General features: G+C 51.2%; 1 pseudogene; it reads left to right on the top strand.

The window, feature by feature from the left end:
* Positions 1–2,546: 2,546 nt before the first annotated feature.
* On the top strand, positions 2,547–3,497 carry LOC142068913 (olfactory receptor 10A4-like; annotated as a pseudogene).
* Positions 3,498–25,477: the final 21,980 nt, after the last annotated feature.

Below are 25,477 nucleotides of genomic sequence, written 5' to 3'. Positions count from 1 at the left end.
TGGGGGTGTGTGTGTGTGGTTAGTGGGGGTCACAGATTGTTGTAATAAGCCATAAATCCAGTGTCTCTGTTCAGTCCATGATTTTTAGTATCTAGTAAAGTTATGAATTTAAGCTCCCAGGATTGTCTTTTGAAAGTGTTGTGCAGGTTTCCTTTGAGGATGAGGACTGATAGCTTAGACACAGAGTGATCGCTTTGTGAAAAGTGTTCTCCCACAGGGGATGGGGTGGTTTTGTCTTTGATCATTTTTGTCTTGACTTCATTAAATCACTAAATGCTCCATAGCGATCACTGTGCTCTCAAATGAACTCTCACAGGAAAATGATAGCCGGTGAGGCTGGAGCTCAGGATATGAAGTCTAGTGAGACAGATGGGCTAAGTCTGCTGACCCGGGCTGGGAGACTCGCTCCTGGTTGCTCCAAAATGCTGTGTAGACACATCCAACGTGGTCTGGCTGGTATCGGAGCCAGGGATATCAACCTCTGTAACCTGATCTGGGGAACAGGAAATAAAGCCTGGTCTATTTGGTGAGACAGAGCAATCCTCTCCTCGTTTTACAGAGCAGGGAGATTCAGGCTGACGTTCTCAAAACGGGCCACTTGCTTTAGATGCCTCCTGTTTTGGATGTCCAAGTTGTGACACACTGAGCCTGGCTTTCCAACTGAAGTCAGTGGGAGCTGTGGGATCTTAGTGCCACTGTACATAAAGTGCCAGATGTCCTACACTGGGCATCCACAAATGAAAACACCACTGAAAATTTGTTGTATCAGAGATTATGTATATAAATTTCTTATACGATTCACCAATGTCACGGTGCGGGACTCACCCCTGCGGCGTTTCCTGCTGGTCGTCCTTGGGAATTAGCTCTTCCAGCCTCTGGAGCGCCCTCTGCAGGCCGGTGTCCCGCTTGCCGCTGGCCCCCGTGTCCCTCCCAGACCACGGTGCCCCTTTACCCGGGCTGCTGCCCCCTGCAGTACCCCACAGATTTGGGTCTCCCCTCCCCAGGGAACCCCCACCCTCTATCCCCACCTCACCTCCCCAGCTCCTCTGGCCTTCCCCCAGCCCTGCTCCGCCTCAGGTACTATGGTATGCTCCCCAGCAGCCAGGCTTGTCTCCCTCTACAGCTAGAGGAGACTCTCTGCTCCTGGCCTACTGCCCTCTTATAAGGGCCAGCTGAGCCCTGATTGGGGTGTGGCCACAGCTGAGCCTGCTTCCCCCAATGAGCCTGGGAACTGCTTGCTCCCAGCCACAGTCCTGGGCTGTTTTAAGTCCTTTAAGGCTGGAGCAGGTGACCATCCTGCTACAACCCAACTTAACCAGTTAATGAACCAACCTGAGAGCTTTCTTTGACAGGGTAACAAGCCTTGTGGATAGGGGGGAAGCGGTAGCTGTGGTATATCTTGGATTTTGTAAGGCTTTTGATACTGTCTCACGTGACCTTCTCATAAACAAACTAGGGAAATACCATCTAGATGGAGCTACTATAAGGTGGGTGCATAACTGGTTGGAAAACCATTCCCAGAGAGCAGTTATCCGTGGTTCACAGTCATGCTGGAGGTGCATAATGAGTGGGGTCCCACAGGGATTGGTTCTGGGTTGGGTTCTGTTCAATATCTTCATCAGTGATTTAGATAACGGTATAAAGAGTACTCTTATAAAGTTTGCGGACCACACCAAGATGAGAGTGGTTGCAAGTGCTTTGGAGGATAGGATTAAAATTCAAAATGATCTGGACAAACTGGAGAAATGATCTGAAGTAAATAGAATGAAATTCAATAAAGACAAATGCAAAGTACTTCACTTAGGAAGGAACAATCAGTTGCACACGTACAAGATGGGAAATGACTGCCTAGGAAGGAGCACTACGGAAAGGGATCTGGGGGCTCATAGTGGATCACAAACTAGATATGAGTCAACAGTGTAACACTGTTCCAAAAAAAACAAACCTCATTCTAGGATGTCTTAGCAGAAGTGTTGTAAGCAAGACATGAGAAGTAATTCTTCCACTCTACGCCCGGCTGATTAGACCTCAACTGGAGTATTCTGTTCAGTTCTGGGCGCCACATTTCAAGAAAGAAGTTGACAAATTGGAGAAAGTCCAGAGAAGAGCAAGAAAAATGATCAACGGTCTAGAAAATATGACCTATGAGGGAAAATTAAAAAAAAATTGGGTTTTTTTAGTCTGGAGAAGAGAAGACTGAGAGGGGACATAAAAGGTTGTTATAAGGAGGAGGGAGGAAAACTGTTCTCCTTAACCTCTGAGGATAGGACAAGAAGCAATGAGCTTAAATTGCAGCAAGGGTGGTTTAGGCTGGACATTAGGAAAAACTTCCTAACTGTCAGGGTGGTTAAGCATGGAATAAATTGCCTAGGGAGTTATGGAATCTCCATCATTGGAGATTTTTAAGAGCAGGTTAGACAAACACCTGTCAGGGATGGTCTAGATAATATTTAGTCCTGCCATGAGTGCAGGGGACTGGACTAGATGACCTCTCGAGGTCCCTTCCAGTCCTATGCCTCTGTGATTTTATTATCTCCACAGATAGAAAACAACTGTAGGACATGGCTAGCAGGAACCACACAGTTGTGATACAGTTCTTCTTTGTGGCTTTTTCCAACATCCTGGAGCTCCAAGTTTCACTTTTTTTTTCTGGTGCTGCTGTTGTACCTCATCACCATGGTGGGCAACATCCTCCTCATCACGATCACGGTGGTGGACCCTGCCCTTCAGTCCCCCATGTATTTCTTCCTTTGGAATTTGTCCTTTCTGGAAATGGGTTATACTTCGTCCACTACCCCCAAGATGCTGGTGAACTTATTCTCCGAGAACAAGAGTATTTCCTTCCTGGGCTGTGTCACACAGATGTATTTCTTCTCCTTCCTGGGGATCACTGAGTGTTGCCTGCTGGCTGCCATGGCATATGACTGTTACATGGCCATATGTCACCCACTGCGCTACACGACCATGATGATCAGAGGTGTGTGTCTCCAGCTCTCAAGTGTGTCCTAGCTCATCAGGGTGCTGGTGGGAGTCGGGCAGACAACTTTCATATTCCCTCTGCCCTACTGTGCGCCTATTAGCATCAACCACTTCTTCTGCAACCTGCCCCCGCTGCTGCAGTTGGCCTGCACGGATACCTACAGGAATGAAATAGCTGTTTACACCATCTCTGTCACCTTCATCATGGTCCCCTTCCTGCTCATCCTTGTATCCTACATCCGTATCCTCCACGCTATCCTCAGTATTCCATCAGCCGCGGGCAGGAGCAAAACTTTCTCCACCTGCTCCTCCCACCTCATCATGGTGACCTTGTTTTTCAGGTCTGGCATCGTGAATATCTGAAGCCCAAATCCAGCTACTCACTCGGCAGCGACAAACTGCTTTCCCTGTTCTACTCAGTGGTGTCTCCAATGCTGAACCCTTTGATCTACAGCCTGAGGAACAAGGAGGTAAAGGAAGCCCTGAGAAGGGTGATGGTCAGAAAAATATTAATTTGAAAAGTGGGGGTAAAAATGTTATTTTAATAGTCTTGTGATGGATTTGGAGTTGCCTGTTGTAGCCTGATCTATGAATCGTATATTAATTATATTGATTACTTAAGAATTCCCAGTTATCACTCTGAGGTATTGAAAGTTCTTGTCCCAGTATCAGGCCCAGTGTTATTAAAGTTACTGTTCAGTTGGGAACCTTGATGTCCACGGTTGCAACACTCACACTTTAGGAACCCTTCTGTCTTTGTAATCGTTTATTAATACATTCATCAAAGTCACAAACACTCTAACCCAGCAAGGTAGACTGAAATAATACATACTGTACATCCGAACATCCATATACTCCCACCATCCCTTGCAGAACAACCAGAAATGTTAGCCATTATCTTCCTCATCACCATCACTTTCTCATTAGCACCAGTGGCCATCATCCTGGCACCTCCCAAGGGCTACATCTCTCTCTCCCCCTGCACACAGGCTGGGATACAACTTTTATAATATGTTATGTCAGGGGTAGTCAATAGGTGGACTGCGGGCCAAATCCGGACTGCCAGATGTTTTTGAATGGACTTCAAAATCTTTTAAATTACTTGTTGTTGTTATTATTGTTACTGTGGTGTGAAAAATGTTTCTCTGAAGTCTGGACCTTGACTATACCTTGACTAAGAAATTTGAACCTTGACAAAAAATAATTAACCCCAGTCTTACAGGATACAGGCCTGTAGGTTCCTTGCATTACTGCTGAATAAAATAAATGCTAAAGCAAGCTCTATGGGCTACCCTGTAGCAGTCTGTGAATACTGTATGATGCTTGTCTGAATATTGTACAGATGTTTTTGTATGCACCTATTGGGTTAATTCAACAGCCGGGTGTTCCGGAAACGACCTAGGAAGATGGACAATATCTCAGAGAAGAGCTCCTCTGCAAACACCAAGGACAATTAACGGTGACATGCTACCTCTGCCCACCCATGGTGGGCCTGCTAGCCCAGCTTTCCCAGGACTGCATCCCTCCTGAATAGAGGAGAGCCTGGTTTGTTGAGATGGTTTAGAGGGTGCAATTGCCTCCTGACCTCCAGAGGCTGGGGGGTTCTTCGAGGAAGCATAGCCTGCCTTGTCTCTTGCTGTGCTGTGTTCCTACGGTTAAGATTAAACAACACTGTTTTAAGAAGGCTGTTTTGGGTCACTGTTATCACCGCAGGTCACGGGTCCCCAAGTGGACATGCACTTGTACCGAGTCCAGTCAGACCTGCTGAGTAATGCTGGATGATTTTAAATTTGGTTTAGAAAGAGCTCAGCAGACCCTGGCTTGCCAGACCTCACCCACTGATTGTCAAATTTCTCAGATTTACTGTAAAAGAAAAATAATAATGCAGCCAGCTCTTGGGGGGGGGGGGGGGAAGGGCGGGGGAGAGCAGCTTTGGGGGATGCCACAAAATGAGAGAATGATTTTGCAAGGTTTTGAGAAAGATGTGGCTGAACAGAGATCAGCTTTCAGAAGAGCAAGGGAACCTGCCAAGCAGCGAGGGCTCAAATATTTGATGAAGTTTCCAGCTCAGTTTCATGTCAGGGCTCGTGAGGAAGTGCATCAGTTCCAAAAGCCACAAGGCTCGGAACATTTTGTAACTAGCCTAAAATGAATCAAGTCCCTGTTCTGTTCTAAACCACGTTTACTTGGCCTCCGTTGATGATATTGCAATCTTCAGAAATGCATGGGCAGGGCACAAGGCTCACAGAGAAATTGTGCTGAAGAGACTCAAAGGGTTTGTCCACTGCAAAGAAAAACCCATGGCTGGCCCATGCCAGCTGACTCAGGCTCGCAGGGCTCGGCTTGTGGGGCTGTTTCATTGCAGTGTAGACTTCTGGGCTCGGGCTGGAGTCCAAGCTCTGGACCCTCCAATCTTGCCGGGTCCTAGAGCCTGTGTTCTAGCCTGAGCCTGGAAGTCTACACTGCAATGAAACAGCCTCACAAGCCCGAGTCGGCTGGCATGGGCCAGCTGCGGGTGTCTAATTGCTGTATAGACATACCCAAAGGTGCCGGTCTTACAGTAAAAGTGTCAAAATGCAAGATGGGGCGAAAGTCCCTTATCCAGGCCATTGGCAGGACAGGGCCAGATTTGCCAGAAACCCTTACAAGTGGACTCCATTGTTAACTGGCCTGTACCCTGAACCAAAAAGCAAATTCAGTCTTTTAGAGGCTTGCCGAATTATTACCAAAGACTTGTGGAAGGTTTCAACAACATTGCGACTGTGATGACAGACGTCTGCAAAAAGACACAGCCTGCCAAGGTGGTTTTGACTACAGCCTGTCAGGAGGGCTTTGCTCAAGTGAAAAGACTTCTGTCAGCGACATTGGCTCTAGCCGATCCAAATTTCGATAAAATGTTTGAACTCTGCACAGATTCATCAAGTACAGGCCTGGGAGCCGCACTGATGCAAGCAGGCAAGGGCAATAAGAAGTGTCCTATTGCTTTTTTTAAGTAAACAACTGACCCATCACTGAACAAAATTACTCAGTCATCAAAAGGAAATATGCAGTTGTGGGGCAACTAAGGCTATAGCTACTGCCCAGGAAGTTCAGAGTCCTAACAGACCATTCTCCACTGGCAGGGCTTCACGGAAGAGAAGGTACCAGCTCCAGACTGCAACACTGGAGTCCAGACATTCATGAGTACGGTATGGAAACTGCACACGTGAAGGGCAAGGAAAATGTGTGACAGAAGCACTGTCCAGGCACGAGGGTTCTGAGGCAACGCATGTGGATTAGCCAGTGGCTAACCCTACTGCCTCAGTGAGAGTGGGGGAGGTGTGAGCCAGGAATCCCGTGGTGCCAAGCGGCAGAGGGGTTGCCTAGGGTTTTACGGGAAGCCCCTGAGTTGGATATCTGCATAACTCTTCACTCAATGGTGGCATGTGAGGTCTCTACCAAGAGCTGGCAGCCCACTAGGCATCCTAATCGGTGTGAAATGTGGGTGTGGATAATATTGAAGGAGTCGTGTGTCCATACTCAAAACAATGTCTTTAAGGTCTTGGCCTTAAGGCAGGTCATGTGGGTTGGAGGTGTTCCTACCAGGCAGGGGGTAACTGTGACCTTAAGAGCCCCTGAGTCAGCAAAGGGCCCTCTAGACTGTAACTCGCAACAGGCCTGACACACTCACTACACCCAACACACTGTTGACGTCATGTGTATCTAAGCGGTGTCACCTTAGGTATCGTATGCAAAACGGTGACGCTGCTCCCGAAAATCCTTGTGTTCTGTGTGTACGGGTTGTGTATAGCAAGTTATGTATATGTGCGGGAAATATGTTCTTAAAATGGCATTTGGAGGCCGTACATAATCCAGGTCTGCCCTAGACAAAGGAATATGGATTTACCTGTCTGATCAGCTTAATTACAGGGAGAGGACAATAAAAGGACATTTCCATATAAGGTAAACAAAGCAATCAAGCTAATAAGTGATGGAGGAAACAATGTAGTGAGCACACTGGGGGTCCGAATCTGCACCTCAAGGAAATCTTTCTAACTCGTGAGACAGACAATGGACTTTGGAAAATACAAGCAGGAGCAAAAAGCCATTCTAGTTATCCCTCAATTTGGGGACAAAGATAACAGCACCCTCTGATTCTGTGGAAGTTGGATCCCTGGCCTGGAGGGCTAAAGATGCTGGTAACTTGATGTGAGTGAGAAAACTGCTTAGGCAAAGATTGTAACTTATTAAGATTTAAGTTTTAGTCACGAGAAAGCATGCTTTGGTTTGGTTTGGTTGGAACCAGACCTGTATCTTTTTCTCTTGCTTAGTATCATTTACATTTCTGTTCTTTGTTAATAAACTTATCCTTAGTTTTACTATAAACCAATTCAGTGCTGTGATCTTGAAGTGAAGTGTGAGTCTTCAGCTAAACTAACAGTCTGGTGTGTGCGCTGCCTCTTTGGAATCAGTGAACTCCATAATTTCTGAGTGTGCAGTGACAGGGACTAGACACTGCAGGGATATGTCTTTGGGGAACTCAGGAACTGGAGGTCAGTGATGGCTTCCTGCAAGGCAAGGTTAAGATTGGCAGAATCTCAAGGAGTTTACTATGAAGCAGTCAGATGGGTGTGGGAGGGAGCAACACACAGTCTAACCTCCAGCAAAGCTCAACTCTTGCTAAAGCGGAGGGGTGACACAGTGGCTTATGGTTCTGAGTTCCCTGAGCAGACCCTTATCTCCCTATCTGGACAGGCAGGTATTGTGTATTGTACGCCTCTTGGTGTAGGCCTATTTGCATACTGAGCCAGATGCAAATTGAGAGAGTGCAAAATCTGCAAAGTAAATCTGCAGGGTGAAACAAAGAGTGGAGGGGGTGTCCTGTTTGTGAATAGGATCAAAGGATTGGGCTGGTGTATCAGGGAGTGCAAAGAAACTCACTGAGTCCTTCCCCTGGGAGAAAAAGTGACCACGCATTTATTTCATGAAAGCAGGGTCCCAGCCAGCCTGACTGTAAAGCGCTGCAAGGATCCAGGGTGAGAAATACTCTACAAGACACAAGAGTATCTTGGGAATTAAGTCTAGGCTCTAGAATGTATGTTATGTATATAACCCTTTGTTTCCATTACTTCTACTTTCTGCTATTTGGATCTCTGTGCTTTGTTCAATTAACATCTACTTGTTTAAACTATAAACGTATCTAAGTGCTGTGTGTTAAGCGGAGCGGTGCTCTAAGGTAGAACTGATAACCTGGGCTTCACTGATCCTTTGGGAGCAGCCAATCTGTGACTACCGCAAGTGTCCAGTGGACAAGGGGCTGGATGCTCCAGGGAGATGCTCGGGGGTTGGAGAGTGTCTGTCACTAACCTGCAGAGTGACCGTGGGGCCTGCATAGGCCTAGGGGGAGTGCATGTGTTGCCCTTGGTCGGTGGAGATGGGGCGTTGACCCCCGGCAGGCACAGTCAGGGTCAAGAGGTTGTGTCAGTTTTATTACGGTAGCACCTAGAAACTCTGTTCACCCAAAATGACTTGCCCAAATTGTGGGAGTTGTGAAAAGAACTCAGTGCTCTACAGCACAAGGTACCATCAGCAAGGATACTGGACGGTAGCACACTTTTTTTCTCCCCAACATTCTTCTCAAGGCCGCCTGCACCCCTTGGTTCCTCAGGCTGTAGATAACGGGGTTCAGCATGGGCGTGACGACAATGTACACCAGGCCGAACGGCCTGTCTCTGCCCCCTCCATAACTTGACTTGGGTCAGAAATTGATAACACTCACGGATCCATAGAATACAGTCACCACCACGAGGTGTGAGGAGCAGGTGGAGAAGGCTTTGTGCCTTCCCTCAGCAGAAGACATCTTGAGGATGATGTGGGCATAAGACACAAGGATCAGCAGGCCAGGGGCCATGACCGCCAACACGACCACCACAAATATCTCCACCTTGTTCAGGTAGATGTCGGCGCAGGCCAGCTTCAGAAGAGGGGGGATGCACCACAAGAAGTGGTGAATCTCAAATCACTAACATCTGGGTCAGAGGAGCAATGGGTCAGAGGAGACTTAAGTGTATAAAATAATGAATGGTGTAGAGGCGGTAGATTAGGCCCTTCTGTTCTCCCTGTCTCATAACACAAGAAGAAGGGGACTGTGACCCAGGAACCCCTTTGGTGCCAAGTGGCAGAGGGCATAGGTTTTTACAGCGATCCATTGGGTTGGATATCTGCATAATACCAAAGGGTGACATGTGAGATTACGAAGAGCCAGCTGCCCACTGGTCATCATAATCACTGCAAAATGTATGTACGGATAATATTTAAGGAGTTATGTATCTATACTAGGCAAAGAAAAACACTAAATCCTTCACTTGGGAGGCAACTGACAGTGTATTTGCTTCAGGAAACCTGGGTCATGGCCAAGGCTAGCTGTAATGCTCTGCAAGCATTTTGGGGTGAGCAATATTCTGCAAGACGTGAGAGTCTCCTGTTAATCAAGTCTGGGCTCCAGAACGCAGGGTATGATTTTGTTTTATATGTAACCATTTGTTCCCAATACTTTTACTTGCTGCTACTTGACTCTCTGTGGTTCGGTAAATAACGTCAGACTTCTTTTGACTGTAACCATTTCTTAGTGCTGTGTGTCAAGCAGAGCCATGATCTGAGGTGGACCTGGCTCGGGTGTTGGAGCGAGCCTGTCGCTAACCTGTACAGTAACAGCGGGGCCTGCATAGGCCTAGAAGGGAGTGCTTGTGTCACCCATGACCAGTGGATTTGGGGAGCTGACCCCCGGCAGGCACAGACTTGGCTTCCCCACGCTAAGGGCAGGTGGCAGTGGGTACCGCACAACCCCAGGCACCCACAAGAAACATCACAGGGACATACAATAAAATTAAAAGATGGCAAATTCTGAACCAATAAATACCTTTTCCTACGATGTGTGATTAGACTGTAATCATGAAAGCGGGACTGGACATTTGTATGGCTAACAAGAATAGCCAGAGTTATCATATGTAATGATGATAATTCCTATTACTCTAAGCAGCAGGTTGTTTTTCTCTAGGGACCAGACAGAGACTCTCAGCTCTTCTGCTGCAAAAACAAGACAACCCTGAGTAGAGGCTGAGGACATTAGGTTTGAAACCGCCCCACACACAATGTGTATCCCCATGTCGGGTAAAGACTGTGTATCATTACCCCTTTTTGACCAGAGTGGCAAGGCAAAGTTTGGAGCCATGGGGATGTCCCCATTGGAAGTAGAAATTGATGGAGTCTGGTATTTTCTTTGATCTCATTTATTGACAAGGAATGTACAAAGTCCAACTTCTCTGAATGCATGAGGAACCAAGAACAAAAGGAGCAGCTTCTTTGCTTACTGCCCCAAGTCTCGTTAGCCACCTTATTAGATCCAAACACTCACTTTTTCCAGGCTCGCACTGGGCTACTGCTTGGCTTTTTTCCCCTCTAGCACGCTCTCTCTCTCTCTCTCTCTCAGCAAAGCCCTTCTGCCCACTCAGTCCAAATTCCTGGGCAAGTTCACACACCTCTTTATCTTAGGCGGGGGAAGGGGCTTCTGCTTAACTCATCCTGACAGGTATGTGACTAGAAGGGTGTGTTCACACATCAGTTAGAATACGTTTTTTAACTCAACCATAACGAGGTTTCGTCCAGCTCATTAGAACATCCCCCACCTCAGCGGAGGCTCGGGCTAGCCACTCAGGCTTGGCCCCACCCTACAATGTTCACCCAGCTATTTTTAGCACGCTAGCACAAGCCCTGCTAGGGCGAGTCTGCCTGCCTAGGCTGGGAGGCTCACCTTCAGCTGCCGTGTAGACGTACCCTCAATGGTTCAACTACTGTCATGCCTTCAATTAGTTCCTGTGTATTAATTTGAATCGGAGTCCTAAGAATTCAAGTACTACTCAATGGGTAGAATTTTCAAAAGCGCCCAAGTGACCTCAGAGCCTGCGTTCCCCTTTCAGAAGGCCCTAAGGACTGGGGAATCTCTGTCACATTGAAAGTCAATGTGATTATGCTTCTAAGTCAGCTAGGCACTTTTGGAAATTTTACCCCATGTGCTTCAGGATGAAAGATGCTGGCACTTGTCAAATATGTCATGACTAGCATTTCCTCCAGGCCTAACTGCTGTTTTTTTTACTTGACGTTGGTTTTGTTGTTTGTTGCTGCTGCTGTAGCAAAGAGGTTGTGTCAACAAAAATCATTCACATCATTTATTTTACTTTGTTAGCCATTAATCTGTTTAGGGTCTGATGCACTGGGTCGTAGGGAATGTCTACACTGCAAAGTAAGCCCAAACTCAGACTCAGGCTCGAGGATTTCAGTCTGACAAACGCACATTCAACCGCCGTTCTACACCTACTGAGAATGTAATTAAACCTCCTTTTGCCAGGGCCTCTGTGATCAGGATCCTGTTTCATAAGCCCAGGCAAAAGGGGGTACATGGGATCCCCTAGAATAACCGTGGGAACAATGACTCCATTTATGACATTGTCATTTGGAATAGTGTTTTGGCCTGTCCATTAAGGTAGACGCCTGGCTGGCGGAAAACCCTGGCATCATGAACTTTTCCCGTGCAGCCCACGTTGGCGTCCATAAATTGCCCTCTGTGGTCCCCAAGGGCCTGCATGCCCATGGAGTAGTACCCTTTGCAGTGTAGGTACTCCTGCTCCTTGAGGAGGGCAAGCAATGGGCTCATGAGTCCCATCAGTGGCCCCAGTGCAGTGGGGAAACCCCATTCTCTCCAAGCCAGCAGTTACTTCGGGGATATTGTTTATGCCCCCACCTTTGGATAAACCACACACCTGATCGCCTCAGAAACCTCGGCCACCACTTTACCGTCCAGTCAACTTTCCAACCCCAAACTGGTTAGCAACGGACCTATAGGACTCTGGGGTGTAGAAACCCACTTTTGAACAGGAATGGCTTCCTTCGCGTATATGTCATGGTGCTGAAGGGTCTGGGCAAGCTGCTCACAAGGCTCCAGAAATCGAGCTTTCTTCATGAGCAAGTTCTAGTCATCCCAGATCCGCATGACTATGGGGTCCCACTGGTCTGTGCTCGTGGCCCTGCTCCAGAAGTGCCGGTCTACACAGGGGGCATCAGCAGCTCTCCCGAGAGCTGTGAGCACCATCAGCCAGTTTGAGTCTGACAGGTCTGTTTCACCCCCCCGCCCCCCGACAGGTGCCTTCTTCAGCAGGTCAGAAAATGCCCCCGAAACATCCACCAGCACTTCATGGACTCTCTGCCCATTGCCTGAAACAGGAGCAAAAGCACAAGCAAGACAAGTGCTTCAAACGCTGACTCCTCCCTGTTGCTGGCTCCAGCCGTCGGGCACGTGTAGACTCAAAAGACAGCTCGGCCGGATGCCTTGGCAGGATGCAACAGCTTCCGGTAAAGTGCCACGGGATGGACAGTCAAGTTTTCCCACAGGGCATCACAAAGGGCTAGAATGGCTACCGCTGGGGAGGGTGCTAGGAAACCTGGCACAGGCTGGTTTGACTTAGGTTTGCGTAGTGCAGCACAGATGCCTGAGCACTGGTGTGAGGCCCGGGTCCAGAAATTCTAAATCTTAGCTTAATATGCAGTGTGACAAAGTGGGACTGTTCTCAATGTTTCCTCTGAATAGTGTGGGGGTGCCTCAGTTTCCCCTATGCAGTTCTTAAGTATCTAGATGGTGGGATAAGGGTGTATGATCATTGCAGAGCCCTAGAGGGCAGCTGTGTGCAGGGGTCTGGACACAGAGAATGGCCGACATCCTGTTTCCTGGTAACTGATGGCCTGGCCCTTCCCCCCTGTAAAGGGAGAGCTAAAGGGGTTGGAGAACAAAGGAATCAGGTGACCTCCTGGCCCAGGAAAGGAACAAAGCCCAGAGGAGGAGGGGCTGCAGGGAGTTTCAGTTTGGGGCTCCTGGGGAGTGGAGTGAAGTACAGACATGGTTGTCTGGCTCACTGACCCCCAAAATGGACCCAGCTGAGGGGTCCCGGTCTCTGCACCTACAAGCTCTGTTTTGGACCATGTTCCTGTCATCTAATAAACCTTCTGTTTTACTGGCTGGCTGAGAGTCACGTCTGACTGCGGAGTTGGGGTGCAGGACCCTCTGGCTTCCCCAGGACAACGCCTGGGCGGACTCGCTGTGGGAAGCGCACGGAGGGGCAGGGGATGCTGAATGCTCCGAGGTCAGACCCAGGAAGGTGGAAGCTATGTGAGCTGCGTGTCCTGCAGACAGTCTGCTCCCAGAAAGGAGACTTCCCCAGAGTCCTGACTGGCTTCGTAGGGAGCAGTTCCAGAGCATCGCCCGGGGACTCCGTGACACCCTGTCCAAGGGATGGACCCCTTTCTCCAAGACCACGGAGGTGGCAGAGCACAGACTGGTTTATGACATATACAAAACCTTTGCTGGTCAGCCCTGAACTCTGAATTCCATGGTTCATCTTCTTCTGACACTTAATAGCTTTTCTATTTTAGCTGTAGTGATTCTTCAGACGCTCGGGCAAAAGGCAATCCCGCGTCCACGTGGCACGTCAATTTCTCACTCTCTAAAGTGGGGATAATCCTGACCCACATTCAGAAAGTGGTTGATCTTCTCTCTTTCTTCCCAAGTCCCTGCCCTCCTTGCCCAGCCCCGGCCTCTATCCTGTTCCCCAAACTTCCATGCCCATGTGAGTGCCTGTCTCACCCCACCCCCGCCTCAACCTGCAAGGTCTCCTGCCAGCAAAGAAAAGCTGCTCCCGGATCTGGAGCTGCATTCACATGTCCTGAGGGCTGTCCTGCACCACGGTCACCACAGACAGGTAGGTCATCAACCTCCATCTGTGCCCCAGGTGCAGGCTGGCCTCTGGTTCCTGCTCCCTCAGGCACCTGGAGATGCTGAAATAGGGCTGGGGTTGGCGGAGCAGGAGAACACCCCATGAGGTTAAGAAAAGGCAGTGAGAGCCTTTTCCCTCCCTGGGAGATTAAGGTGTCCCTCTATGGGGACTCCCTTCCTGGCAGATACTGTGCTTTCGTTCCTGGACACTGCCAGGAGGCTCAGCTCCCAACCCTAGCAGCTTGGCTGTTCCATTCCCTACTGTGTACCGAAACTGCCTTTAAAGGACTATCCGAGCCCCTCCCAAGCCTGCTCCCATTGCGGGTCTCTCTCCTGGCTGAGCATAGGCTGTCCTTATATCACCCACCAGGCATGGATCCTAGTAACATGCTGCTCCTTCTCATGTGACCCCTGCACTTATTCCCTTCACCTGGGGATAGGTTCAGTTGAGCTACGACCCCTTTCATGGCCATCTCACCCTGGGACAGCCTGAAACTGGAAACCTGTACTCCAACAGTAACTGTTTGCTAGGAAAGGTGCTGAAGACACAATGGAAGAGAAATCCTTTGGACTGGATTGAAATTATATCAAAGGAAAGTGAATGAGAGAAAATGACCAGCATTATCCTCCGAGCGAAAGAAATAATTGAAGGTCAGAAAGGACCATTCTGTCCATCTTCTGTGTAACACAGGCCTTAGAACGGCACCGAGTGCTTCCTCCAGAAAACCCATGACATGGGACTGAGCCAGAGCACATCTTCTGGAAAGACATCTCCATGCATTAGAACCAGCTGGTCAGAAACAATCTTTCTTCTGCAGCGATGTGAAGTTAAAGGGCAGGGAGAAGAAGAAAACCTCGACTCGGGTTGTTACTGGAGCTGAAGCAGAGAGGCCAGGACAAACACAGCTAGGGCCCAGGACTGACTATCAGAAGATCTGCCGTTTTCTCTTCCTGGCTCTTTGACCATGAGCAAATCTCTTTGCTTCTGTGTGCCTCAGTTTCCACAACTATAAATAAAGCTACTCAAGGTTATGTTTTTTTCTCTCCTGTTTTGCAAGCTGGGGCACTTAGATACATTTGGGGCCTGCTATGGTGCCAGTCTAGAGTGTATCTGTAAGCTGATGACCCCCACATGTAGATCAGACCCGATGGATAACACAAGCTCCTAATGACAGGCTTCAGAGTAGCAGCCATGTTAGTCTGTATTCGCAAAAAGAAAAGGAGTACTTGTGGCACCTTAGAGACTAACCAATTTATTTGAGCATAAGCTTTCGTGAGCTACAGATCACTTCATCGGATGCATAAATTTGTTAGTCTCTAAGGTGCCAAAAGTACTCCTTTTCTTTTTACAAGCTCCTAAGTTTGTTCTGTGCTTAGCCCCAGGGGAGCAGTTGGGCTGGGTGGCCTTTTCTCGCTGTGCTGTGTGGAGCAGGTTCTGGGCACTAGGGATATAAAGAGACTCTCAAGGACTAATTCTTGAAAATAAATATCAATGAACTGCACCCCAGTATAAAATCACTGCTGCTAACATTGGTGGGTGATAAAATAGTAGCAGAGTGGAATTAATGATGAGGAGAGGGCAGTGACACAGAGCAATCGGATCCCTTGATAAGCTGGAGCCATTCAAAGAAAACAAGTTGGAAAAGAACCAATTGAAGGGTCCTATAGCTAGCGACAAAGCATGCAGGCCACACCTACAGAAGGGGGAAGTGTATCCAGGAAAGCACTGACTGTGAAGAGGATTTAGGGGCCATGCTGGGCAAGCCATTCAACATGAGCACCCAGGGGGATACTGTGGTGGACAGGGCTAAAGCCATCATTAGATGTATGAAAAGAGCAGTGAGGAGCATAGAGAGGTGACACACTATGAGGAAGACTGATCATGGAATACTGTATCCAGTCTTGGCATCCAGCTTTGAAAAAAGATTTGGAAATATTGGAGTTGAGGCAGCAAAAAGCAATGAAACATTTTGAGGGCTGGAGAAAAATGCCTGCCAGTGAGCTATTGAAAGAGCTCAGCCTGTTTAGATGATAAAAAAGATCGGGAGGTGACGTCATTGAAGTGTTGAAGTGACTTCATGGAGAGAAAATATCGGGTATTAAAGGGCTCATTTATCTAGCCAAGAAAAGCATAACAAGACCCAGTGGCTGGAAACTTAAAAGAGACCAATTTGTATTCGAAAGAGGGCACACATATTCAACGGTGAGGATGAATCACCAAAGGAACAAACTAGAAAGGGATGTGGTGGGAATTCCCCACCTCTTGATGTCTTCTAATGAAGACGAGATGCCTTTCTGGAACGTCTGCAGTCAAAAACTAGCTCCTATGCTCTCCAGAAAGCATGTGATATGCAGGGGGTCAGATGACATGCTCTAATTGTCTCTTCTGTTCATAAAGTCTGCTCATTTATGAAAAACTGAGCGTAGCACGGGGAGAAGCCTCTGATGTTTTACTGTGTTCGGCTTGAGCCCCGAACAATGAACGCTCATTGCGTGGGGTGATCCAGGGGAAGCAGCTGAAACATCCAGTGTGGCTGGACAGGGGCAGGACATCAGCACTGCAGGGGAGGGGTGGGTGTGGCAGTGACATCACAAGGGCCTTTGGCAGGACCTCAGCCTATTGGACAAAGGTGGTGGGGAGGCGATGACCTCACAGAGAGATCTTGACATCAGCCAGGCAGGACAGGGGTGCAGGACAGGGGCAACCTCGGAGATCCCTGTGGCTTTGCTTCAGCACGTCTCCTTCTCGAGGTCTCTCCTGGAGGACTGAGAGAGCATTCACTTGCACGTTCGTGAGCGCAAGGAGGACCCTCTTCGGAGTTTTCTCCTTTTCTTTTTGTGGTTTTGCTCGAAAACAGACGTCCCTGTATAGAAGGTAAGAGCCTCGGAGAGGTTTGGAACCTGTTCAGTCTGATCCATCAGGAGCCGGCTGACTTTTAGGAAAGGAAAACACTAGATTGTGGGGGCAGCATTTTATTTCCGACCTAGGACTTTGTCCCTTCCAATTACTGGGACCATTGGGGTTTCTCCTTTTTGTTTTCTCTTTTCCTCTGTCCCTCCTACCTTTCTCTTCTTGCTTCCTTTGTGCTTTTCCTCTGCTCTCCTCCCACCACCAGGAGCTCTGTGTGTGGAGCGGGGGCTGGACGGGGGGGCGGGGGGGGCGGGTTGTGGGAGGCCCACACAGAGAGGTGAGACTGGAATAGTGCTCCGAGAGTGATCCCCTCGGTGGTAACCAGGGCCATTCTTTGGGCTATTTGATGAGAACCCTTAGCCTCCCACCCCTCAAAGTCTCAACCTTGATTGGCTGAGGAGGGGGCTATTGACAGGGAGGAAACTCTAGTCTTTGTTGTTCTCTTTTATGACCAAGCAAATAAGTCACAACCAGTTAAATGTTTGACCGATGTGGATGCTGCTCTGCATTCATTGTCTCGGAGCAGTTCATGATCCTCTCGAACATTCCAATTCTTCTCAAATACTTGCTGAATAATTACTATGAACAATTGCTGGTCTGTAGCTCATTTGAGAGCAACTCTGCTACTGACTGGCTGCATCAGCTAAGACAAGTCCCTGCTCCTTTCTCAGCCTTCGTTTCTCCTTCTGTCAAGAACGAATAACAATCCTCTCCCACCTACCTCGCCATGGGTGGATGCTGGGGATCCACTGAAGAGTGTCACTCGGAGCAGTGCAGACTAGGGGTGTCCTATCACACTGAGCCATATCCGATTATGACCTAATATTCAATTGGATTTGTATTTTATTCTTTTGAAATTGTGAAGAGGAGCAACTACTTAGCTCAGACTGAAGCATCTCATCTAATTTTCTAGATCATAGTTGGTTTCAGAGTAGCAGCCGTGTTAGTCTGTATTCGCAAAAAGAACAGGAGGACTTGTGGCACCTTTAGAGACGAACCAATTTATTTGAGCATAAGCTTTCGTGAGCTACAGCTGTCATGAGCTACAGATGCATCCGATGAAGTGAGCTGGAGCTCACGAAAGCTTATGCTCAAATAAATTCGTTAGTCTCTAAGGTGCCACAAGTACTCCTTTTTCTTTTTGCTAGATCATAGTGTCTCCCCTTTGTGTACGACGAGACAGTTTAATGCACTGTGACAAACAGGAGATGCTCTTGTTTTGCAAGCAAATATTTTTGCAAAGAATTTTCATCCTACTTCTTATGATTTCAAGAAACAAAGTGGTTTCATCTGAATGGATTCTCTGACAGAAAACGGTTTCCATGAAAATGTTCACACCTGATTTCCTGGGCTTTATCCCTGCCTCCAGGGGGTTGTTGTCTGTTAGTTCGAACAGGAGTCAGGACTGTTGTCTTCTCTTTCTGGCTCCGTCACCGCTTTGCTGTGTGACACCTTGGGTAGGTCCAATGGGAATAGGGTCAATTCTCAAACTCCAGGCAGCAGGGAGCCTGGGTGAGATAAGGGATGTTAAGGCCGTCTGCGAAGGAGAAAGGGATGTTTCCAGGTGTTGAATGTCAAGAATTCTAAACTTCGCTAAAATGGCTAGTCTCGAGAAACAAGAACTAGTTGGGGCCAAACTTTAACCATTGTCTTTTTTAAAGCCCATTCAGGGATGTGAGTCCCAGAGAGCCATAGAGAGGGGGAGCAACTTGCCCAAAGTCCCACAGATCAATAGGCAGCAATGGAAGCAGGAGTGACACTCCCTCTCAAAGTCAGGGGGACCAGCCATTAGGGCCTGGTTGCAATTGCCAGCTGTGGGAGGGAGTGTGCGGCAGTGGTTAGTGAAGGGGTCCATCCATGCCTCTGACACTCAGTGTGACCCTGAGCTAGTAGCTGAGGTCTGTTTGCAATCACTAGGGTTGGGGTCCCATCGCTCCAGCCCAGGGGGGTTGGGAGGCTCCAGGAAGGTGTGTAAAGTGCTGGGATGTCAGGATCCCGGAGGCGCTGTCACCTCCGCCCTAGGGCCGTGTTCTGCACCCCCCTGCTGCTGGCTGAGTTTCTCTGTCCCTTGGCAATCAGACAGACTCTTGTTTTCACAGCCAGTCGATCGCCCTCGTGTCATCACCCTGCCTGCTGGCTGGGCAGGGTAACTCCTGAGGTCACCATCCTCTCCAGGCTGCCTTGGGCTTGGAGAGTGAGGAGGAGGGCGAGGGACGTCTGCTGACCCTGAACATCCGCCATCCGTCATCCCATCACTGAGAGCAAGTGAGTGGCATTCGGGTTCCTCGGTGGCTTCCCCTCTCTGTCTGGGGAGAGGCAGAAACGGGGAGAGACTATCTCCAAAGGGGGATTTCCTTTGCAAACAGCCCCCAAGAGCCCCTCACTCTTAGGCCAGGCAAGGGCTTCTCCATAGCCGTCTCCAGTGTGTTTGGAAAGGTTCCAGCAAGGGGGCTCCTAGCCCTTCCCTTGTGGGACACTGTTCCCCAGGCTGAGAGTCTCCCTGTGAGCTGCTGAGCCTGGAAATCAATGGGGAACGAGGAGGGCCCTGGTCTTCCTGTGCCTAGGCTCTTTGTGACTTTGACGTGGGGAATGGTTTCCCAGGAGAAGTCCGGACTCCTGGGTTCTCTTCCTTCTCTAGCCTAGGTGGGAGAGTGGCCTGGGATGACAGGAGGGTGCTGCTTGTCCAGAGGAACCGATGGTCTTTGGGACTGACCCCATTGCTGGAAAAGGATGAGACTTCCTGGATATTGCAGCAGCAGGGATTAGGAGAGGGAATGTTGGGAGCAGATCATGCAATGAACTCCTGCCCGTGTGTGTAGATGGCACTCCCTGCACTCCTGTAGGGGCAGAGGGGGCTGCTGTGGTTGGAGCAGGGAGGAGGAGGGACAGAAAAGGCCCATGAGTGAAAGGCTGCCTTGAGCCCAGACTCACACCTGCTTCCCACTCGGTTCCAGGATGGCCAGGCTCCTGCGGATGTTCAGGAGGAAGGCTCTGCAGGTGGCCCCAGAGCCTGAGGGAAGCAGCTGCCATCTTCCAAAGGGGCAGAACAAGCCCTGCGTCCCCGCTGGCGGGGAAGCAGGTCCCGTCCAGGCCAGACGGCGGAAGTGCCCGGCCTTCTGGAAAAGGACCCCGGCTCCCGGCGCAGGCGCCGAGCTGGGAGAGGCCCCGACCAGGCCCCAGTGGAGCTGGCCCAGGCTGCGGTTTGGCAGACAGGACCCAGCCCAGGAGGGGTGCAGGGCAGGGTGGCTCTGGGGCTTGTTGTGTGGGCAGCAGCGGCCCCAGGAGCCCAGCCCACCTTCCCATCAGGAGGCATCGCCCTGCCCGCTCTCTGAGGCCCTTCCAGCCCCCGCCGGCCAGGAGGGGGAAGGTCCCTGTCCCAGCACCGGCAGCTCAGCCTGGGACAGCGGCAGCACCTGGGCGTCTGACAGCAGCCAGGCTGATGGAGGCCACTGCTTTGTTCCAGGTGAGGAGCCAGGCTGGGCTCCAGGAGGGCTGAGGACGGGATGTGAACACCCTGGGCCCAGACGCTCTCCCAGTATATCGGGGGGGGGGGGTCCCCAGCCCAGGTGTCTGGCCTGAGCCACGCAAACCCCACTGAGAGCAGCAGCCGTCACACAGCTGCCCCTTCTGCACGGGGACCTGGGGGTGGGGGTGTGAAGAGCTGCTGCCACTTTGGTCCTTGCTGCTCCGGGGCGGGGGGAATCGGTACCTCCCCTGCAGTCCTGGCCAGTGAAGGGGGGCTCTGCTCTGGGCTTCTGAAGCTGTTGGGGGCTGAAGGCATCCCTGAGAGGGAGGTTTGGGGCCCAATCTGCCTTGGGTGCCTGAGGTGGGAAGGGGGGTCTTGAATCCTGCTCTGCCCACCATGCCCCTGTCCTTCCCTCCCTGGTGCAGGGACCCCCCTGGATTCGGAGCAGGAGGAAGGGGTGGACATGGCCAAAGATGAAGCTGCTCTCAAGGTCATCCGAGAGCAGCTCCAGTGCAGAGATAAGGTACAAATGTTCCCCACCTGGGCTGGAACCAAGATTGCCCTGTCCCTTCCCAGCATCCCCACCCCCTGCCGAGGTTCTTGTCCCTCCTGATCCACCACCCCTAATGGGGCCCTTTTACATCCATGATGTGGGACCCCCAAGATGGGGGTGTTTGTCCCACAACAGCCCAGGTCGTCTCCCCCCACAGGCACTGTCCCAGTTCCTGATCCTGCTTGTGTAGGAGTGGTGGGGGATTTGGACAATAGGCGGGTCCCCACAATCCCCCATTGAAGCCTGAGCCCTGAAGCTGGTTTGGGTGGGGCAGGAAGGTCCCTAGCTAACAGGTTCTCTCTCACTATACCCCACTCCCGGTGGGTCCAGGACGAGGGGCAGCAGCTCCTGTTCCTTCAGGCCATCTACCCCGCATGTCTGGCTGCACGGGAGAGAGGGGAGGACACGCTGGAGCCGCGCTGCTGCAAGGCGGCTGTGGTGAAGAGGATTGTGGTGAGTGAGACACGTCATACGGCAGCTGGAGGGAGGAGAGAGACATGGGATTGGCAGGGGTATGGCCGGGCTAATGGGTGGGGGCCGGGTGGTGTTGGAGGGGGCAGCAGAGAACAAGGATTGCTGGGGCTGAAGACTTGGGAGAAGAGAAGGGAGAAATTGTGAGATTGGTCAGTAGTGGGCAGGGGGGGAATTGTGGGGCTGGAGGGCAGCTGAGAGTTGGGGACAAGGAATCACATGGTTCCAGCTCGGTCATCGGGATGGGGCTGAATGGGGGCAGTTTTGACAGGGAGGAGGAGAGAAGGGGATTGGGAGTGAGCTGGGCAGGAATCCGGGAAGGGGGACAAGTCTGATGGGCAGGAAGGAATCAGAGGAGCGGGAGGTGGTGGGGGATCCTGCTGGCCATGTGGGGCACTGGCTGTGTCATCTCCTCACTGGGAGGTGTCAGTCGGGCCTGAATCTCACACGCTCCTTTGTCTCCTTTGCGTCTCACAGGAGCTCATCGAGGAGCTTCCCGATGACTCATCACCCAGCGCCGTCCTCGCCCACTCCCTGGCTGCAGTGGGCTACCTCTGGTACCGAGACAGCCCCACCCCCCCACCCCGCCAGCTCCCCTCACCCCAGTGCTGCTCAGGCCCAAGGCTGGGAGTCACCGTCACTGTCCCTCCCAGGTCACCTCCCAAGAGTGGCGCCTCTGGCAGAGATGGTGGGGTGGGAAGATTCACTCTCTCCATGACAGGGACCTTGGGGAGGGTCTCACTCCCGGGCTCAGATACAGGAGGGGCAGCAGGCTCCAGGGAACAGGAGCGATTCCTGTCCTGCCACTCTCTGTCTGGGACGCCTTGGCCTTGTCATTCCCTAGCTAAGTGCCTCAGTTTCCATTCTCACCAGCCTGTGCCTCTATCCCTGTGGCTTGGTGTCCGTGTTGGCGACAGTCCCACCCCTGTACTGCACAGTCTAATACCAGCTCCTCTCTCTTGCCAGCACCATGAAACCTGCCCTGGAGCCAGCCCTAGAGACCCACCTCTTGCGAGCTGCCCTTCACTCCGTCTTCACCCTGGGCACGGAGAAGGACGCCACCGGCATCCAGGTACCTCCTCCTCCTCCATCCTCCTCCTCTTCCAGAGCAGTCCTTGGTCCCTGCTCCCTTGATTCGCTGGAGCTCCAGCTTTAGGGGTGGGGCAGCGGAGATGGAACAAGCTGCAGGGTTAGATCCTTCCCTCCAGCAGCGAAGAGATTACCCCTCCCTGGGGGATTTCTTTCTTTCTTTCTTTCTTTCTTTCTTTCTTTCTTTCTTTCTTTCTTTCTTTCTTTCATAAGCCGTGTTTTGCCCAGAAGCCCAGCTTCCATCCAAAGCAACTTGGCTGTTTCATACTCTTCTGCCTACGAGGCCCTCTGCAGAGACCTGCTAAGCTCATGGATCAAAGGTCCAGAGGTCATCAATTCTTGCAAATTGCCTGCAGTGGGATGTGAAGGAGAGAGGCCAGGATATGTGTTTTTGGGAGTCTCCCCAGTGCTTCCCAGAGACCCCTCTTCCCATCCTGTGGCAGGTGTAGGCCCAGGTTCCCTAACTCTGACCCATGCTTTGCAGGCTCTCCACAAAGTCATCCCAGAGGTCCTGGATGCCATGCTGGGGAACCTGCTGGCAGAGTCCCCAGACACAGATAGGCTCCACTTCATCTTGGAGGTGAGCCCTATTTTACTGTAACTCTTTGGGGGACTGGTAAGGAGAGACTGGAAGATGCATTTTCTACTCTGTCTTCCTAGCTGGGTCCCCAGTTGGCCGTCCTTGGTTGGGGAGGTCAATGCAATGCAGTGTCAGGTCCTTCCTTCTTGAGGGACAGAGGAAGGAGCTGGGACTTCAAGCCAGAGCTCTGCCTGGTTCTGCTGAGCACTAAGCACAGGGCTCCTGGCTGTCTTGGGGAGTGAGAGTCTGAAAACCCACCCTTCCCCCACCCCTCCAACACACAGAGCCCATGAGATTCGGGAGATGGTTCTCAGAGCAGAGGCACACACTCCTTCCTAGAGAACAGGAGGAGCCCAGGGAATCAGCCCTTCCCTCTGATCTGCTCTGAAATTCCTGGGGGGATTGTGCTCTCAGTCACTCCCTACATCCCCCCAAGGATTTGCGTAGCAGGGAAGGGCCGAGGGTTCAGTCTCCTTTCTGGTGAACTGTTCAGGAATCAGGAGTTCTGGGAGGATGGGACCAGCCCTGACCCCGAACATTGTCCCAATCTAGAGAGACGCTGAGAAGTTGTGACCTGAAGGGTACAAGCTGCGTCCTGGGGGAAAGAATCCCCTTCTAAAGCTCTGCCATCAATGACTCAGCTATTCTCCCACGCGCAGAATGTCTCAGGCCCCTGGGGCTGGGGGCATGGGGCTCATTTGCAAAGCAGGTGCAGCTGGCCACTGAGTCTGACCTGCCTCCTTTCCCCACAGCATGTCAACCTCTGGGTCGTGTCCAGGGTGTTCCAGGAGCGAGCCAGGGCTATCAGGAGCAGCACAGCCCTGCTGAGATACACAGTCACCCTCCCTGAGTTTGACGTAAGTGAGCTCCGAGCCCAGCTTGCTGGCTCCAGGGGGAGGCGGGCTGGCTCCAGTGGGCTGCAGGATCTGCTGCTGCTGCTGCCGGGGCTGTGGCTTAGGAGGGTTCTTCATGGGGAGGCAGAGTCAGAGCAGGACTGAGCTAGGCTTGAGTCAAGTTCTTCTTGTCCTGGTTCAGTGTTGTCCCTGGGCCTTTAAGGGGACCATGCTCCAGCCCCTGCTTGACATCCCAAAGCAGCTCCGGGCTCCCTTGGCAGCACAGCAAATGAAGGGTCGATCTCAAGCTCCTCTCCCCCAGCATCTCCTGCAGAGGGGCTAAGAGGAAGGAGCCCTCTGGCCCAGGGGGGACAGGGAGCTGAGAAGAAAATGCTGATGGAGTCCCCTCTGCTCTCCCTTCCATTAGATCTCAGCCGAGTTCCCTCGGATGGGTCACCATGTGGCCCAGCTGGCTCTATTTGTCAGCGATCCAGACAAGGACATCAGCCGGCAGGCCAGGGAGGGGACTTACCGGCTCTACCAGCTGCTGCTCCAACAGAGGGGTAAGGAACCCAGCTGGGACACAGAACCCAATAGGGGACTAAGAGTGACCACAGGTTGATAATGGGACCCCAGACCATTTCTCTCAGACTGACCCCAGCCGGAGGACAAGTTTCTCTCTGCCTCTGTTCTTCTCCACTCCACTGTGCAGCCACCAATGGGATTGGAAGGACACAGAAACTGCAACCAGAATGAGGAGAAAAGTCTCTCTCTCTCTCTCTCTCTCTCTCTCTCTCTCTTCCAGGCCTGACCATACATGAGGCGGAAGATCTCTGGTGCTATGACTGGCACCAGGACAGGAGGCTCTTGGGCTACAAGAACACAGCCAGAGTGGGGGAGGTAAGGGCACTGTGCCAGGGCATGACACAGCTCAGGGAGTGTGGCTGGCTGGGTTCCCTGTAGTGGATGCCTCCTGGAGACAGGAAAAGAGCCCACTCCTTATTTCCAGCTGAGAGTTCCTCATCCAGCAACCAGTGGGACAGGCTGGTGCTAAAGGTCCCACATTGGAACCTCGCTAGTTGCCGTGATTTGAGGAGAATCCCCCGTGGGTGAGTTAAGATAGGATTATGGCTTTGGGTGTCTCTCTGCTCCTTGTCCCCCTAGCTGATCCCCAAGTGTCTGAGAGGAGAGCACTGGCTCAGCCAGTCACGATTGCTTGATCAGACCCTTGTTGAATTCCCTGCACCCTGTAGAAGCAGAGAAAGGAGGTGGGCTTTGCCCAATTCCATTGCCGGTCAGGAAGCAGAATGCCCCAACCTGGGAACTGGGTAGGGGACATAGTGAGCTCCAGAGCCAATATGGACCACAGGGGCCCCCCTCATGTCTCCAGACCTGGCCAGGGAATGGCAGAGTATCTGGAGCTCAGCCACTGTTCCAAAGAATCACATTGTCACTGAGCCAAGTTGCGGCTCCTTGCTGCACAAGTAGAAAATCAAAGACACCCCCCCACCCCCGTCTCACAACTGTGGTGAGAATATCCAAACCTTCGAACACACCGGAACACAGTGCCCCCAGACTGGAGTCAAAGGTGAAATGGGTGATTTCCACAACATCACAGAGGAGGCCTTGGAATGGCTCCTGGATCGACAAGGGCATCTACAGAACGCTCCTCCACAAACGCCCCGTGAGAGAGACTGTGTGAGCTTGTCCCGCCTCCCACAAGCTGAATTGCTGCAGCGGAAGAAAAGTCTCCGAGGAGCATCTGGGAGGGGGACTGGGCCATGAGTCTCCTTGTCC

This window comes from Caretta caretta, chromosome 14 (genome assembly GCF_965140235.1).
Source record: "Caretta caretta isolate rCarCar2 chromosome 14, rCarCar1.hap1, whole genome shotgun sequence".
Taxonomy (NCBI): domain Eukaryota; kingdom Metazoa; phylum Chordata; order Testudines; family Cheloniidae; genus Caretta; species Caretta caretta.
The sequence above is the reverse complement of the archived record's forward strand: the minus strand, read 5'-3'. Positions and strand labels throughout refer to the sequence as shown.